Source organism: Setaria viridis, chromosome 4, assembly GCF_005286985.2.
Source record: "Setaria viridis chromosome 4, Setaria_viridis_v4.0, whole genome shotgun sequence".
Lineage (NCBI taxonomy): Eukaryota > Viridiplantae > Streptophyta > Magnoliopsida > Poales > Poaceae > Setaria > Setaria viridis.
Window position 1 is genome coordinate 8,378,793 of NC_048266.2, and position 7,439 is coordinate 8,386,231.

The window sequence follows — 7,439 nt, forward strand, 5'->3', positions numbered from 1 at the left end:
GTGTGGAGGAGACTTTGTAGGGATAAGTTGTTACCTTCTTCCAAGACTAAGCAAATGGGAAGCAGCAGGCAATGCCTTTAGCATTGTACACTGAGATGCCAAAGAAATATCAGCAAAAGCATGATCCAGTGCTACTGCACATTCCAAAAATATCATCCATATGGTGTTTTTATTTATAACCTCTCTTACTATTTCTGCCACAGGCCTGAACTAAACTAGTAGACATCACCACAATATTTCAGATGCAGTGCCACTATATTCAACAGAAATGGTTACACTTGTGGCCTGCAAGCTGTCAACTTGTCAAGCATGAAGGCAATGGATGAGACAAGTTCAGATGACACATTTCACAGGACAACCAGCAAGGCAGTATTTGGACATGGAAGCTAGACATGGCGTATTCAATTCCTGCGGTGAGATAGATAAAAAGGCAGATAGCTCAACTTGGTTTGGTGGCATGAGATTGGTCCTGTGTCTTCTCAAACCAGCTTGCAGGTTAGGATAAATCAGTCACCAAGACGTACTTTTGGGAGAAAGCATCATTGGCCGCATTTAAACCCGTTTAAATCAAATATGATCCTGTACGAGCTCTCAAGGACGAACACGGTTGATACAAAAAATGCAAGTTGCTTGCTCTATCTGAATATCGTTGCCTGTAAGCAACGAGTTGCCACCTAGAAAAACTGAATCTCCATTTACTCCTGGTGTAGGACAGAGATCACAGAACTTATAAAGATTGCTTGGACAATGTAATATCAACATCATAATAAATAATCAGTGTAGTGTAGAATAATTGGGTATGTGGTTTCCTTCAACCCAAGACAATTGTTCACTATCTTGAGCCAGTAAACACATTAATTTCTTCTCAAAAGACACATTAATTTGAATTCTACAAAAGAAAACTTACCGACACAAAAAAGAGGACATTGAACAAAAATTCTCCAAACTAAAGATGATCTCTTAGGGAAATTCCATTAAAAACTTGGAGTCATGTATTTTAAGCATCTACAGACACCATGACGTTGCCATATACTTCACTTTTCAATTTCACGATAAACTTTTTATTCTCGAATATGGGGGAGGGCTGCGCATCTTTGCTTTAAGAAGAAAGACCGTTTTTACTGGCTGAGAGCCCGCTTGAGCTCATACTAATTTTATGACAAATATGTTGCAAGTATATGGCAACGTCACCTATTTTGACCGCACACAGGCCGCAGCTACCCTCGGAGACCTAGAAAATTGTAAAGGAAACGCATACGTGGTTGATCAAGAACGCATTCCTGACACACATCATAGCTTTCCCAGACCACACCAAGCACACGCGACTATAACCACACGTACAAGCACTACGAGGAGATGAGGATCAGGAGGACAGGAGCACTGCTAATTCTTCCAAAGTATACTTGACTACTAGCTAATGGACACCATACTGCCCTACCCTACCCCGTTGATATACACGAATCTCGTTGTCACGGCAACTGTTGGCGGTTGATCCGTAGGTCATACGGGGGCCGGGAAGCCGGCATGGTGGTGGTGGACTGGTGGTGGCGCCATTTGCCCTAGCTGCTGCAGCACTGGCCTGAAATGATCCGAGGGCGACTCCGATCGAGACGAAATCTGAGATCAGTATGGTCTGAGGCTTGTTCGGCAGCCTTCGATGGACAGGCATGATCGACCCTTCGATCGCCATGCGTGTGCACGTCCATCAATCATTTCCTCTTCTTTTTCTTCCTTTATGGATGGAAATGTGCGGCTATGTTTGGTCAGGTTTCGTAGTCGTCTTAGCTTGGTCTCTGCCTATATATATGGCACATGTGTTTCGATGTGCCTTAGCTTTTTCTTTTTTAGGTAACGAATATGATGTGCCTTAGCTTGGCTTGTGTAATCTCTTACCGTAAAAATGGCTGCATGGCTTGACGAGCTGAAAATAAGCCGCAGCAGTGCCGCAAGATCGAATCTCCAGCGCCGTTTTTACACGATTTGTACCCAAGCCTGATGGAGGCGTGGAGCGATCGATCCATTTCGTCGTCGCCTCGTCGGCGACGTGACCGTCTCGCGCGGCATCGGCGTGGGGACGCGATCGAGAGTGAGGGTTCCGGCCGGGGAGGGCACCTTTGGCGCGCGTGCCCCTGTGACGTCGCTGCGCATTGCTTGACGGGGGACACGGGTGTGGCATCAGTGGAGGGGAAGATTTCCTGGCCTGCTCCGGTGCAGTGCAGTGCAGGGGGCTAACTGCTAAGCCTAGCTTCAGGTGGCCCTTTGTTGGCATGGTGATGCTGTGCATCGGCGCTGGTCAACTCGATCGGGAAAAGAACTGCGTGACCTCACTCTGACTGATTCATCCGCCCGCTCATCTTTTGTTTTACACCAAGAATACGGCCTGGGCGTTTTTGGGTTAGCGTGACGGCGGGTGACTGGCACAGATCTGACGGCGGTGAGCCGGTGAACGGTGATGCATGGGAGGAGCTGGAGGAAGGCATGGCGGAGGAGCCAAAGTTGGAGGGCGACGAGCCCTACAAAATGTGCTTCCCTTTTGTTGTGTGGTCAACAACTTGAAGAAAAGGAAAACCCTGGATCATGATTGAATAATGGACTATATTTGCCGATTGTAGACCAAATTATTTTTGTTCTTTTGTGCAATAGCATCTCCCTTTTCTTCATGTTTCGTGTAACGTTTCATGGAATTCAAGCTCAATCTGAATGTGATATTGTGATCACTAATAAATTCTGTGAAACGTTAACAGCCAACTTTCGCAATAACTTCCAAATTGACATACCTGAGATTCATGCTCTAATAAGAGCATATTGTTCACTGTGGTGGAGGGAGGCACACACGGTACGTGTATGTGCGGAGTACTAGAATGTTATACATGTTCTACCAACTCACCCAAAAGCTTTAAACTGGCCTCAATTTTCTTGGGCCATAGCATTTTTTCCAAATTAATTTGTATTTGTAGGACTCAAAACACCTCTGCCTCTGATACTGTTTCTATTAGAATTATGTTTGTAACCGGTGGTAACCGGATAGCTTGTGCTCTTAGAGATAGACTCGGATTGTTTAGAGATGGTTCTCTTATAATTCAAGTATAAAGCAGACGAGTCATATATGATCACAATTGTACTTATGTAATTCTCTTGGTATTTTTTCAGCCTTTATAAACGTGCAACCGTGGCCGGCCAAGATAGGCAACCACGTTTCCTTCTTTCTTACATGGTAATCAGAGCATCCTCTTCCACAAACAGCCACAACCTCCCAAATCAAGCCTATGGCGTCACCATGTAATCCCACGCCGGCGCTACTAGGGGTTGTCTCCGAGAAATTAACTCGAGACAACTACCTCCTATGGAAGGCTCAATTCCTTCTTTCTATACGAGGAGCTCAACTCATGGGAATCCTAGATGGATCTATCCCTGAGCCGCCCAAGACTCTAGAGGTGGTCAAGGCGGACGGCAAGAAGGAGATCATCCACAACTTCGAGTACGACTCCTGGGTTGCGAAAGATCAGCAGGTATTAAGCTACCTGCTAAATTCTCTCACCAAGGATGCATTAGCACCATTGGCAACAGCAATCACAGCAGCAGAAGCATGGGAGGCGCTTGAGAGAATGTTCTTGGCACACTCAAAGGCGCGGATTGCAAATCTGCGCATCCTACTCTCTACAACTAAGAAGGGTAACATGTCCTCCTCAGCTTATTTCACCAAGATGTGTTCTTTCAAAGATGAATTAGCCACGGTTGGAAAGGTGATAGATGATGATGAGATGGTTCACTTTATATTGAATGGTCTTGACTTTGATTATAATCCCTTTGTGTCATCTATGCTTGGTCGGGTTGGCTCTCTTCCTTTGAGTGATCTGTATTCTCAACTGCTCACATATGATCAACACATGGAGATGTATCAAGAAGGTGGTCAATTCCAGTCATTGGCCAATATGGCTGGTAGAGGATGTGGCTATGGCAACAACTATGGTGGCCGTGGCCGAGGCAATAACAACCTTGGTCGTGATCGCAGCAATGGTGGTCGTGGTGGATCATACCGTGGCAATAACAACATCAGCTCCGGCCCTAGTAACACGTTCAAGCAAGGAGGATGCAATGCCAAGATAGTTTGTCAGATTTGCAAGAAGGTAGGACATGAAGTAGATCGCTATTGGTATAGATATGATGACAATGAAGATCAACAAAACTAGAAGACAGCAGGGGCGGCTACTACTAGTTATGGCTATGACACAAACTGGTATGTAGATAGGGGAGCAATTGATCATGTTACTAGTGAACTTGAGAAAATGATAGTCCATGATAAGTATAATGGACGAGATCAATACATGTTGCCAATGGAACAGGTATGAAAATTAGTAACATTGGTCATACAACTTTACATACCCCTAGCAAGAATATTGTTCTAAAAAATATGCTTCATGTTCCTAGTGCTAGCAAGAATTTAGTTTCTGTTCATAAGCTAGCTCAAGATAATGATGCCTTCATAGAATTTCATCCAAATTTCTTTTGTATAAAAGATCAGGAAATGAAGAAAGTCATCCATCAAGGTAGATCCCGAGGTGGTCTCTATCCGTTAGGATCTCATCTATCCCCAGAAGATTCCAGAAAACAAGCCTTTGCGGTCAATAAACCTTCAACTACTCGATGGCATAGTAGACTTGTCATCCAGCTTTTCCTATTGTAGAAAAAATTCTTAGTTTGAATAAACTTTTGTGTGCTAGTGTTAAGGATTCAAAGTCTATTTGTAGTTCATGTCAAATGTCCAGAAGCGGCTAGCTTCCATATCCTACATCAAATAGTTCATCTGAATCCCCTCTTGATTTAATTTTTTTGACGTGTGCGGACCTGCTCCTTTATCTATTGGGCGACATAGCTACTATGTTAGCTTTATTGATGATTTCAGCAAATATACATGGATCTATTTGCTAAAGGAAAAATCTGATGTCTTTCAAGTTTTTCAGGATTTTCAACAACTTGTAGAAAGAAAGTTCAATCGGAAGATTAAGTCTCTCAAATCCGATTGGGGAGGAGAGTATGAGAAGTTGAATTCCTTCTTTCAACGCATAGGAATAACACATTGAGTTTCTTGTCCTCACGCCCATCAACAAAATGGCGCTACCGAAAGAAAGCACCGACACATAGTTGAGGTTGGTCTTGCACTCCTCGCTAATGCATCCATGCCCTTGAAATATTGGGATCATGCTTTTGTTACAGCTGCCTACCTTATTAATCTTCTTCCTAGTAAAGTTATTGGGTATGATGTTCATGTTGCTCGGCTCCTTCAAGAAACTCCAGATTATACATCCCTAAGGGTCTTTGGGTGTGCTTGTTGGCCTAACCTTCGACCCTACAATTCCCACAAACTTGTCTTCCGTTCTATTCGTTGTGCCTTCCTAGGATATAGTTCCGTGCTCAAGGGTTTTAAATACCTTGATATCTCGAATGGCTGCATCTACATCTCCAGGGATGTTGTCTTTGATGAAGAATTTTTCCCTTTTGCTCATCTTAATCCTAATGCCCATGCCCAATTGCGCAAAGAAATTATCCTTTTACCTTTACATTTGCTTAGCTATGGGGATGTAAGTTATGTGCCTAATGATGCTAATACTACTAATGGTTCTGGTGAGAATATTGGTGATGTGCAAGAATTAAATCCATCAAATTCGGCGTTCAATATTGAAGAAGAACGTGCATACGTTAATGGCTCGGGTGTTGCTGAAATCCTGGCCGCAAATGATCCCACCACCGGATCCCAGGCGGATCCGCCTACGCCTGCGCCTGCACACGCTGCCAGATCAGGCACTGATTCCCAAGGTGATTCGCCCAGGCCCGCTAGCTCGCCCGAAGTTGCTCCAAGCCCATCACGTGGGGGGAAGTGGCTCGCTCGCCCGCGCGCGGCGTCAGCCTCTCTGTTGACGCCACGCGGCGTCTGGTCTCTGCCCATGCCGACACCTTCCACATCGGTCGCTCCGACAACCCCCGCCGGATCCTCTATGGTTTCTGCTGGATCAGATGTACCCATGCAGCGTTTTGAGGTTGATATCTCCTCTCAACGGCGCACACGACTTTAACACGGTATTGTCAAACCCAAAAGATTTACAGATGGGACTGTTAGATATGGGATTTTTGTGCAACTGGTGAACCTGAAAGTTAGCAAGAAGCATTGAATAATTTGCGATGGAAACAAGCTATGCAAGAAGAATTTTCAGCTTTACTTAGAAACAACACTTGGCATTTGGTTGAACTCAAAGCTAGCGCTAATTTAATTGACTGCAAATGGGTATACAAGGTCAAAAGGAAGGCTGACGGGACAATTGATAGATACAAGGGTTGGTAGCAAAGGATTTTTGGCAAAGATATGGAATTGATTATGAGGACACATTTAGTCCAGTTGTCAAGATTGCTACTGTAAGGCTTCTTCTATCCTTGGCAGTGTCTAGAGGTTGGTGTTTAAGATAATTGGATGTTCAGAATACGTTCTTACACGGTGTTCTGGAAGAGGAGGTATATATGAAACAGCCCCTAGGTTTTGAAAGAAATGATGCGCCACATCTAGTCTGTAGACTTGATAAAGCAATTCATGGTTTGAAACAAACTCCATGTGTCTGGTATGCAAGGTTAAGTTCTAAGCTTATTGACACTCGGTTCATAGCATCAAAATCAGATAATTCTCAATTTATTTATCAAAAATCAGGAGTTATTATTTATATGCTTATATATGTTGATGATATCATTGTCATTGGTTCTTTTAGTGAAGCTGTCTTGGCCTTGTTGTTGGATTTGAGAAAAGAATTTGTTCTAAAAGATCTTGGTGACTTGAATTATTTCTTGGGAATTGAGGTTCAGAGAAGTAAAGAGGGATTGTTATTATCTCAAGAAAAGTATGCGTAAGAAATTCTAGCACGAGTTGGTATGGTCAAGTGTAAAGGATCTCCCACGCTGTTGTCAAGTACTGAAAAGCTCTCAAGTTTTAAAGGTGAACCATTAGGATCAAAAGACAACACACATTACAGAAGTATAGTTGGGGTGTTACAATATCTTACTCTTTCATGGCTTGATTTAGCTTTCTCAGTTAACAAGGTCTGTCAATTTTTGCATGCATCAACATCTATTCATTGGACTGCTGTTAAACGGATTCTTCATTATGTTCAATTTACATTGGACGTTCGGTTATACATAAGGAAGTCCAGTTCAATAACTTTGAGTGCCTTCTCTGATGTTGATTGGGCTGGTAGTGTTGATGATAGAAAATCCACTGCAAAATTTGTAATATTTTTGGTCCTAATCTTGTGTCTTGGAGTGCTAGAAAGTAGGTTACAGTCTCAAGATCTAGCACTGAAGCAGAATATAAATCTATGGCTAATGCTACTACAGAATTGATTTGGTTGGAATCTTTGTTGGTTGAACTTGGAGTGCAATTAACTCACCCGCCTATTTTA

General features: G+C 43.3%; 1 non-coding gene across 1 annotated transcript; it reads left to right on the forward strand.

Moving 5' to 3' along the window:
• Positions 1 to 3,743: 3,743 nt before the first annotated feature.
• Positions 3,744 to 3,882, forward strand: LOC117854363 (small nucleolar RNA Z247). The gene has a single exon (XR_004640289.1). It is a non-coding gene; the product is annotated as a small nucleolar RNA Z247 (small nucleolar RNA).
• Positions 3,883 to 7,439: the final 3,557 nt, after the last annotated feature.